This window comes from Mus pahari, unplaced genomic scaffold, assembly GCF_900095145.1.
Source record: "Mus pahari unplaced genomic scaffold, PAHARI_EIJ_v1.1 scaffold_6284_1, whole genome shotgun sequence".
Taxonomy (NCBI): domain Eukaryota; kingdom Metazoa; phylum Chordata; class Mammalia; order Rodentia; family Muridae; genus Mus; species Mus pahari.
Genome location: NW_018392130.1, coordinates 86,566 through 97,603, shown reverse-complemented (window position 1 = coordinate 97,603; position 11,038 = coordinate 86,566). Strand labels below are relative to the sequence as shown.

At 39.8% G+C, this 11,038-nt stretch overlaps 1 pseudogene; it reads left to right on the top strand.

Annotated features, from left to right (window-relative positions):
• The first annotated feature begins 5,743 nt into the window (after positions 1 to 5,743).
• On the top strand, positions 5,744 to 6,597 carry LOC110314842 (annotated as a pseudogene).
• Positions 6,598 to 11,038: the final 4,441 nt, after the last annotated feature.

Sequence of the window (11,038 nt, the reverse complement as noted above, 5' to 3'; positions counted from 1 at the left end):
TCTCTCTCTCTCTCTCTCTCTCTCTCACACACACACACACACACACACACATATATACATATATATGTGTATGTATATATATACACACATGTATAATGGGACATGACCTCTTGAATAAATCTATATACTTGGATTTATGAGTTAAAACCACACCTTATATTTCAGACACACTATTATGCTTCCTCCTCATCACAGAGTTGATCTCAGTAGCACTTTCTAAATTACACATGCTCCAGAGGCCACCGTGCTCATGTGAAGGATATTCATTATGTATTTTCATATTGTACCCTTCCTACCAGTGTCCTGTGCAGAACTGGTCATTGAAGTCCCAGAGAGAATGCTGAACCAGCACAATACATTCATAGAGAAGAATGTCCTTTTTAAGTACAGCAAAGTTAGGTCTGCACCATCTTTTCATTTTCTTATTGCTTTATGTTCTCTTTTTTGTTTCTTCCCAAGCCCTGGTAGCATCAGGTGTCTCACTTGAGGAAAGACACCTACTCATGGACACCAGAGAAGGCAGAGACCAGAATCCTCTGTCTGGGAAATTGCACGCAGTCATTTACATACTACTAGGTTTATTGAGCCTTGGGGGAAAATCAGTTTTTTACTTTGTGAGTTTACTGTCTGCTGGAATTTTAAGGTTTTACTGCAGATTAACACAAGTACAATAATGTTTTTCCCATATTTCCATCCCAGTCAGATAGATAAAATTGATGTTTCAGTATTATAACAGTACATTTTTCTCATGCTTTGACACCAGAAGTGTGTGCACTTGTTTTTGGTCAAATGCTCCACTAAGAGAGTAGTTTGCACATTTGCTTTATATTTTTTTTTGTTTTACATTTTTAAAGAAAGATTCACTTATTTTTGTTTTATAAGTGATTTGCCAGACTGTATGGATGTGTGTGCCTATTGTCTGTGGAGAGCAGAGAAGAGAGCCCAGTCCCTTAGAAGTGGAGGTCTAGAATGCTATGAGTTGTTATGTGGGTGTTAGAACTGACCCTAGATCTTCTACATGAGCACCCAGTATTCTCTACCTCTGAGCCATCCTTCCAGGCCTACATTTTCTCTAATTAATCTTTTGCTGCTTTTCAATAAGTCTAGAAATTGTCTCTTTGTAGCATATGTTAAAAATCTCCTTAAAATTACCATTTTTCTTTTCCAGTTTTGTTTGCTGTTCCAAACAACCTGGTATTTGATTTTCTTTAATAATATTTCTGAGTTTTCTTTTTTTCAGTTGAAATCTGTAAAACTCAAGCTTTTGTGTTTTAGTGGCATTAGCAAAATCCCTACCACATCCTGTGTTTGAGGCAGTGTTACCTTTCTTACCACCCATTGCCACCACTGAGGATGTCCCACATTTCATAGAGCATGTTTAGGATCTTTAATGTTCCAACATACGATATCACATGTGAATGCCAAAGGAGACATGGGGAAATATGGGTGTGGATAGAGCAGGTAGGCCAGAGACACTGAGGTGATATTTGAAAAATGAAGGAGCTCTTTGTAGCCTATTGCTATTTCTCCTTGTACTAAATCTTGTCTAAGCATCACCATATATTCCAACATGGCTGTACTGGCTAGTTTTGTGTCAACTTGACACAGGCTGGAGTTATCACAGAGAAAGGAGCTTCAGTTGAGGAAATGCCTGCACCAGATTCAACTGCAAGGCTTTTTTTCAATTAGTAATCAAGGTGGGGAGGTCCCCTTGTGCGTGGTGCCATCTCTGGGCAGGTAGTCTTGGTTCTATAAGAGAGCAGGCTGAGCAAGCCAGGGTAGGCTAGCCAGTAAAGAGCATCCCACCATGGCCTCTGCATCAGCTCCTGCTTCCTGACCTGCTTGAGTTCCAGTCCTGACTTCCTTGTTGATGAACAGCAGTATGGATGTGAAAGCCGAATAAACCCTTTCCTCCCCAACTTGCTTCTTGGTCATGTTTGTGCAGGAATAGAAACCCTGACTAAGACAAGCCTAAAAAAATAAACATTAACCTCCAGTGGACTCTGAACCCTTCAATCTTACACATGGCAAACTTGTGCACATGGGAGGCCTCTTCCTTCCTCACAGGCATTAGGACTCTGCTGACCCACAGGAGGTGCTGGGTAAGATGGGTCACAGCTTGAGGACTTGTTTCCTCTCATGCTCTCCTGCACTGCATCCTGGACTCTAAGACAGGTGGGGTGTTCATTTCTGTACAGGTTTTCCATCACAAGCCAGAGTGCAAAAAATCAACAGAACTCAAAGTTACTCCTAATAATCTACTCTATTTCTGTAGCAGGGATCACATATGTGAGTTTTTACTTTTGATAACTGGAAAAAATCCTTTCCTCAGCTATTTCTAGAGAATAGGGGTTATTTATTGGTGATCTCACATCAAATCTCAAATGAGATTATTAGCTGAGGCAGAGACCAAGGAGAAGACCATCTGTCAAGAGATGTCTTTTAACCTTGGACTTCTATCAAGTTCTAAGCAGGTAACACAAATAATCCCAATAAATGACAGAAGGCATCACTCTAAAACACAGAAGTTTAGGTAGCATATGGGATAGCGGTAAAGTAGAAGAGATCTGGCCACAGCCCTGTTGCCTAATCTTTAGTGTCTTCTGAGTATGGCAATTAACCTCTTTAATATTCCTTCACAAACCCACAAAACATTGGTCAATGAACTTTGCTACTTTATTGAGTTTATTGTGGAAACCTCTTATCCATAGAGAAAAGAAGATGTTAGCAATTAGTAAATATCAGCTAAGATAAACTCACCGAACATATTACATACCTTGAGAATGTTGCCTGGCTTATCACAAGTTTGAAATTATCATGGTTTCTATGAAGTTATTACAAAAAGCTGTTCCAGATCTCTAATAAATGAAAATTTAGTATTCTTACTGTATGTAAGAGGTTTTCAAGATCCATAGCGTTTAAATGTTGTATCAAATATGGAATGTTTCTATTTATTAAAATAATGGGGAATGTGTCTCCTAGTTTCAAATACCTCAAGAATTTTATGGAATCCATCTGCTTGTTAAAGAGATATCATACCAAATAAGCAGTTTTACAAATGAGGGTAAAAGACGTTACATGTAAGGATATATGAGCCTGGGATGAACTGAGAACTTATGTCGTATATTCCAGATATTAATGATGATAAGAAGAAGAAAACTAGTAAAGGTCTGACAGTGTAATGTGCAGGAATTTCTCACCTGAAGACTATGATGAAGAGTGGTTGATGGGAAATGGGATGAGCTTCATATTGGGCTGAGCAAAGTACTGACATCACGGAGACAAGCATCCTTCTTTTAAAGATGCAACTTTAGGAACTAATTTAGTCTAGTGCAATTCTAATTATGGAAAAGTCTACAAGCTTTTTGGTCTGTATTTCCATGCTCTCCACACATGGTGCATAGTTCCCAGTTAGAAGCTGTACCATGGGCTTGTCACAGAGTGGGCTGCTATGAGCCAGTAAGTATGTGTTGTCCATTTGAAGTTCCTGTGATGAGTGGGATATTTTCAAAAGAACTTGGGTTTCTATAGGGTATTTTCTTCATGATATAATAGGTTGCTCACTGCAATTTCTTCAGAGGTCCTCTGTAGTGCTAAGTGATGTCCTCTGGCCCATGGGGAGGAACTTGTGGAAGCTACCACTTTGATGGTGTGATGTGATTTCAATAGGCACATGTCTTCTGAGCATCACAGCCTGCAGCAATTCTTAGTTACTATATAAACTGGCAGTTTCTTAATGTTTATCCAAGGCCAAGAAAAATGAACTGCTTGAGACTCTTTGGGATTAGGCTAAACTAGGGAACCTCTCTTTGTACAAAACCGTGCTTTCTATAACTAAATCAGGGGAAGTCTGTCTTGTGAAAGTTATCATTTTCATAAAATTTGTTTTATATTTTTTCCCTTATGGTATGTGTAGGGAGAACTCATGTTCCACAGAACTAATGTGGAGGTCAGAGGACAGCAAGTGGCAGTCTGTTTGCTCTTTCCACTCTGTAGGGCCTGAGACTTGAACTCTGTTTTCCAGGCCTGGTTGAAGCGTCTCACACACAAAGCCCTCTTGTCTTTTGTTTGTTTCATTNCAGTTACTGGCTTTCCTTGTGCACAGTTTCTTGCTCTTGTTTTGATATTTTATATCTTGAGTAGCCCTTCTCTTTGATTTTTACTTTATTTCTCATTACATGGACTCATTGATATTCCTTCTTGAAGTATCATGTCACTTCTGAATTAGATTGCCTCAGAAGAATATATGACCTTATCACATGAGAGATGCCTTTGTGAGTGCATCCATCTAAATTAGGGCCATAATTAGAGAAAAATACGAATCATGGCAGGAGCATCATTTGACCGTCTTCATTTTACTTTGCATCTAGAATCTGCTCCTCTTTGCATTTGCTACTTCCTGGAGTCAGGGTTTTCTTTAAAGCAGTTTGATTTAGGAGTCTGACACTTGCATTCCAGAGACTCTTGACTAATCCTCACAGCACCATGGGTAAATGGCATGGAACTGCCAGGTCTCAAGGTGAGCAGTAATTTAATTTCTCTTCATTCTTGGTATTCTGTATGAGTAGCTTGTATCACACCTTAGATATAACCAAAAGACTCAGAGTCAATCATGTGAGTTGTAGGAATATTCCAAAAATTGTTGGATAACTCTTGGCTAGGCTTGGAGAGGCAGAATGAGCATAAAGTAATTACTAGTGATTAACATCTTGTAAAGAAATTGAGGAAACAAGGGTATTTCTCACTTAGACTTCATGAGAGTCAGCAGCCTGATCAACTGTCACAAATAGGGTGTGCATGATTGTTGCAAAAGAAAAGCAAAATTCCTGTTGCTTTTAAGCTCTGTGATATCTGTATAAGTATTGTATGCATATAGACATAAAATGATAGACATAAGAATTTCTCTATTTATTAGCATAGCTCAAAAATCACTAAATTGACAGAGGACTTTGGTTTTTAAAAATAGACTCAAGATAGCAATTACCACGAATAATTTAATTCAGGAGAAAAAAATTGATGTTTTTGTTTTGTTTTGTTTTGTTTTTTCCTGATCTCATTTGCTAAAAGAAAAGAGTTCCTATAAGATCTCATATAGGAACCAAGGCACTACACTGGATGATTCCCAGGAGTGAAGAGGCACCCAGAGCACACTCTTATGATAAATGTTCTGTCACTCTGACTTCTTCAGAACAACCCACTCTAGCTTCCCTCTCACAGACTCTGTCTCTTGAACTCAATTTACCAGAGACATAAGGCCATTTTAGTTTCTTGGCCCCAAAGGAGAAGATACACAAAATCTTCCTTCCTGATGGTGATTGGTAATACCCTGAATCATTGAAAGAACTGACTGTTCAGTTCACCTGGTCAAGGCCTGGTCCAGGTGCTAAGTTCAAAAGCCAAAAATCCTTTGCTTCATGTCCTTATTAAATTAGGCAATGCCCAGTTCATTTCTTCCCTGACCACTGAGAGGTAAATACTCAAGCAGATGGGAAACAGGGTAAGATAGCCAGACCCCTTCATCATTATTAGTGGGAGGGGAGGGAGGCATTGAACACACAGAGCAACATCATATAGGATGCCCTGAGGACAGAGGAAGGGAGTTGAGGGTAACAGCCTCTCCCAGTACCCATCAATGAGTGTCTTCTCTAAGTGTGGACCTTTCTCTGCCCTATAAATGCAGGCTGGGTCCTCACTCTCCACACATTGGTCTCCTGATCACCAATTCTCCAGGTGACTCCTAGCCATGAATACACTTGTCCTCCTCTCTGTCCCTGTTCTGCTGGCCTTCTAGGTCCAGGCTGATCCTATCCAAAACACAGATGAAGAGGCCCAGGCTGTGTCTGTCTCCTTTGGAGGCACAGAAGGCTCTGCTTTCAAGATGCAGGTGAGTGCTGGAGCCCTGTGTGATGGAGACTTGGTGTCTCTTGAGTGAGGGCTAAAGATGAGCCTGGAATCATGTCTAGAACAGTCTGGTTCGGGTAGCTGTCGTTTGATCCTCTAAGATCTTTTCTTCTTATTCATAAAAGTATCAGTGAGAGTCAACTCACTGTTAAGTTTTTTCATTTAAAAAATTATCTGTGAGAAACCTTCAAAATATGGAACATATTGATAAGTCCTCTTATATGTGATTAATAATTTTGTTAAGGAAGAAAAATCTGGTTTGCTTTTTAAAAACATTGACTTTAGGAACCAAATGCCAGTGTATGAATGTGTTCTGTCAGGAAAACATAAAAAGTGTGAAGAAATGTGGTGTGGGTGTCACGTCCTGTACATGATCAACACTTGTTAAATGACTCATGTCCATGGTGCTGGCTGTGATGTCACCAGGACAACAAACCTACTCTGTACCGTGTACAGTACATCTTCATAGGATTCTTTACCACCACACTTTCTTATACTCCTGCCTTAATACCTGATGCTTTGTTTGTGTTCTCAGCCCGAAGAAAGTTCCCGTGGTGCCAGAAGTGCTGACTGTGCCAGAAGTGCCCGATGTGCCTGATGTGCCCCCAGTGCCCAAAGAGGCCATCGTGCAATGAAAGGCAAAATAAAACCGCAATCACCACCCAAGCTCCAAATACACATCATAAAGGCTATTGAGCTGAACGTGGAATCTGGGTTGAGATGACCATTTGCTCTTGGTCCTCACGATCCCATTGTGCTTAGCCTGGATTGCAATTCCTTCTCCCATAAACTCCTTGCTGAAAAATCATCTGTGTTCATGTTTCTTTGATGTTTTCTAGGTGTCTTCGATGGGACTCTTCCCATCCTTGTAACAGAATCCTCAGTGAATCCCTTATAAAGAAGTCTTCATTCCATTTTAACAGTCATATCAAGGATGCTCAGGAGGTTAGATACAAAGACACATGGCATTCTGCTCTAGTTACTTCTCTATCAACTCTTCTGTTCATTAGATAAGACTCACCCTCAAAAATGACACCCACATTTTCCTGATCTATTTTTCCGTTGAAGGACATTATGTCCTTTCCTTTCTATAGCTGCTGAAATCCCACAGGCAATGAAGATGGTTGAGCAAGTAACTGTGAGGGAGTTCACTGATTCTTGGTCATTTGCCAAGGAGTGGTTCAGCTGTGCCATGGAGATTTCCCTGCAGTTTTGTGAGAATACTCCACACTGACTTCCTTATTTCCTGTGCCAGCTTGCAATCCCACCAACAGTGCCTGAGGGTTCCTCTTTCCCTAGACCCTCACCCCCATTTGTGGACAATTGATTTCTTGATCTTAGTCATTCTGACGAGGCATAGATGAAAGCTCTGAGAAATTTTAATTTCCATTTCTCTGATGAGAATACTGAACAGTTTAAAATATACTTCTTGGCTACTTTTATTAGTTCTTTGAAATTTTCCACAATGGGCTAGCCTATTTGGAGAATATTCATCACTGAGCAAATTCTTCCCATATCCACCCTCTTCCCTATCCATCAAAGTTCATTTCCTTTTTTTCTTTAATTTTCGTTTTTAAATCAATTTGGACCAATTTGTGCTGCCAATATGTTTTTATATTTTCCACTGGAACATGATCAATTCACTAAGAGATACACTCAGAAAGAACTATCTCTCTCACCAGGCAGCTAACAATTGGCAATACCTCCAGTGCAAGGGGTGGAGTTTTTGTTTCCAACTCCCAGTTCCATGCTGGGATATGCTTTGCATGGACTTGCACATGTACAGCCTTGGCATGTCAAACATTCCTGATCTCATTTTAGTCACTTTATTTCTTTTGTTCCTAAATTCTCTGTTCAGATCCATATATGATTTTTAATTAGGTTGTTTTATTCACTGTCTTCATTTACTTTCCTAGTTTTTTTTTTATATATTTTGGATGACAACCCATACAGTTATGTAGCTTGCAAAGGGTGTGTACCACACTGTGAACTTCCTCTTTACTGGATTGATTATGTCCTTTACTATAGGGAAGGATTTGTTTCATAAGGTCCCATTGTCTGTTGTAGGCTCCAGTCCCAAATGGTTAGCCTTAGACACATGGTCATATGAGCAATGCTAAATAGACTCTGTTATACTTAAATGTTTGCATATGTATCCATTAAAATTATATGAATGTATATATATAAATGTAAAAATTATAATTTAAGATGAGATAGTACATAGCTGTTCATAAATATAATAACTTAGCCCTGTTGCCCACGATGTATAAAATGTTTGGAAGCTTATAATGTTCTGTGGCATTAAGTTCATAGTTTTTAAGTCCTCTATCATTTCCACTGTCTTTTGTAGATCTTGGACATTCTGGGTTAGTGATTTCCTGGCATAAACACATGCCTTCTATGTCCTGTTCCTTAATCTTTCTCTTGAAGCAAGGCTCTTATGAACCTTGTCATTCTGAGAGAAACAGTAAATTCACAGGAAGCAGGACAGCAGATGGCACTGCTGAGTGCAGAGACAGCAAAGTGACTGTTGACTTTTCCCTGTGCTATTCTTAATTTTCTGCACTTCTGCCCCTCTGAGTGGGAAGCGAGTGAGACCACCATGATCCCTGTTTAACCTGAGCCTGTGCACTTGGATGATCCCTTATTGCCTGCCTGCTGAGTCACTGGACTATCACCTTGTGCCCTGGCTGAACTCTGACTGGATCCAGGAGAGGGGGGAGGGATTAGGTCAGAGGACTGAAAACAGGATGTGACCCAGGGGGAAGGAAAAAGCTGTGGGAAAAAGCTGTAAACAGTTCAGTTGAAGTTGGCAGTTGGAGAAGGCAGCTGAAGAAAGCAGCTGGAGTTAGTTGGAGCAGGGAGAGGGTTAGAAAAAGCTGTTTGTGAGAGGGAGAGGAAAAAGCTGATTGGAGAGATAAAGAAGAAATCTGTTTGGAACCTTCCTTGGTGTTTGTGTTGTTTTTCCCCCTGTCCCTGCTGGTCAGAGTTCGGGGTTTGCAACACCTCTGAGTGCAATCTCCTTTCCATCCTCAGCCTATGCACATATTTTAATAGAAGATCCAGAATTGAACCTGGACTGTTACCTCTAACCTTTTACATGACTTGTTTGTGCACTCACTATGGTAACATGGTTCCTTTGCTTCATCCAGACCACACTCTGCCTCATTGCTGGCCCCCAAGATGGGGCTATAGCCTTCAGTGCTTCTTTCTTGTCTCATTTACCTGGTATACACACACCAACATTTCTTCCTTTGTTTCTAAATTTTCTATTGAACATATTCTTTTTCATACAATATATTTTGATCTCACTTGCATCTCCTCCCACACCCTCCTCACTATTCCAATCCCACACCTTCTCTCTCTCTCTCTCTCTCTCTCTCTCTCTCTCTCTCTCTCTCTCTCTCTCGATCTCTCTCTCTCGATCTCTCTCTTGATCTCTCTAACAAAATAAAGAAACAATAATGAAACAAATAAAAAAGAACATTTAAGGGCACATGACACTCATACACATGCAGAGATACACACATAGAACAAAAACCCATAAATCCCACAAAATTGTAAAATGTAATACATAAAGTAAAGAATACTAAGGTTAAAGAAAAAAAAAATGCCCTGTCTGATGGTGGTGGCACACTCCACAGTAATGGTGCTGTGGATGCTCTAAGTTTGAGACCAGTTTTCTCTGTCTACAAAGTGTGTTCCAAGACAGTCAGGGCTACACAGAGAAACCCTGGATCAAACTCACTCCCACAAATTGCCCAAATTAGGACATAGGAAACAAACAAACAAAAATCACCAAAATTACTTTTGAGTTAGTTTTCATCAACATGTCTTAAGGGAGAATTTTCTTTCATGGAACATTTGGGTTATTGGTGGTGCTATATGATAATAAGTACTATTTTACTATTTCTAGACTGTACACAAAAGTCAGGTTCCACTGACTTCACATCAAACCCCAGAAGAAGGGATTTGCAGATACATTTCAAGGAGATGCTGTTAAACCCAAAGGAAGGAATTAAGAGAGATATCCTAAGGAGAGGCTGTGAGAGCAAAAGGAGAGAATTTGCAGATACCCCCTAAAGAAACCCAGAAGCCCTATAGAAGGGGGAGCAGCCCTCGGGTATGAGCTCCCACTGACTCTTCTAATTGCCTCCATAATTTCTCTTGAAAATCTTGATATCTCTCACAAATATGAATATTTCCTTCCTCCTTCTCTCTCATTGTACTCTTAATTCAATAGGTAGACAAACATCTATTTCCATTGTTACTGCAGGTATTTCCTCATAATTAGAATGCCAGGAGAGACACATATATATGTAATTGTTTTCAGTGTTATTTTTGAAAGTCAAGATTATCCTCTCCCTAATGTCTAATACTTATTTTTCATTTTTAAGGCATGACTTCTTTGTTGTTTAAGGCTTTATCTTTCTTCTTCATGTGAATGTCTGGCTCAATATCTCCTGTGAGTAGCAGAGGCTGTCTGGGTGGGGGAAAAAGAAAATTGGTCTCCAGAAAGCTTGTTGCTAATTTGTAGGATCGGAGGTCATGACATACTGACACAAACTTCTGTACTTTCATGGCATGTACAGTCCTGATCCACAAGATGGGAGCTGCTTCAATAGTTAGTTTTCCTTACAACTCTCTGCATCCCAGAGTCTTTAATGAGCCAATTGTTCCTGTCCTTGTTATGTGCCATAGACCAGTGTGGTAGTCAATAGACCCTCAGCCACCCTTTCCTGGATAGACCATGTCCATTTACTAAGTCATGATAATGTATGCAAATTATGACTTACAATGACACCTGATAATTAGCTTTACTTCAACTACTTACAGATAAAAGAGTAAGAATTCTCATTCAGTCTCAAAGGCAGGCATGGTTCAAGCATAGACTTATATTATGTGATCAGTCAACCACTGGGTTCTTGGCACAGAACACAAATATTCCAGACAGTGAGAAGAGCTGGCTCTGTGAAATGCCAAACAATTAACAGAGNATGCAGGCTAGTAGTTGAAAACATGGTGCTATGCATCAGCCATTGAATAGCCTCAATCTAATGACTTTGAATAAGTTGAAAACTCTCCAAGTTTGAATTGAAACTCAAATAGGAAACTACTTAATAAAGGCCCTTTTTTT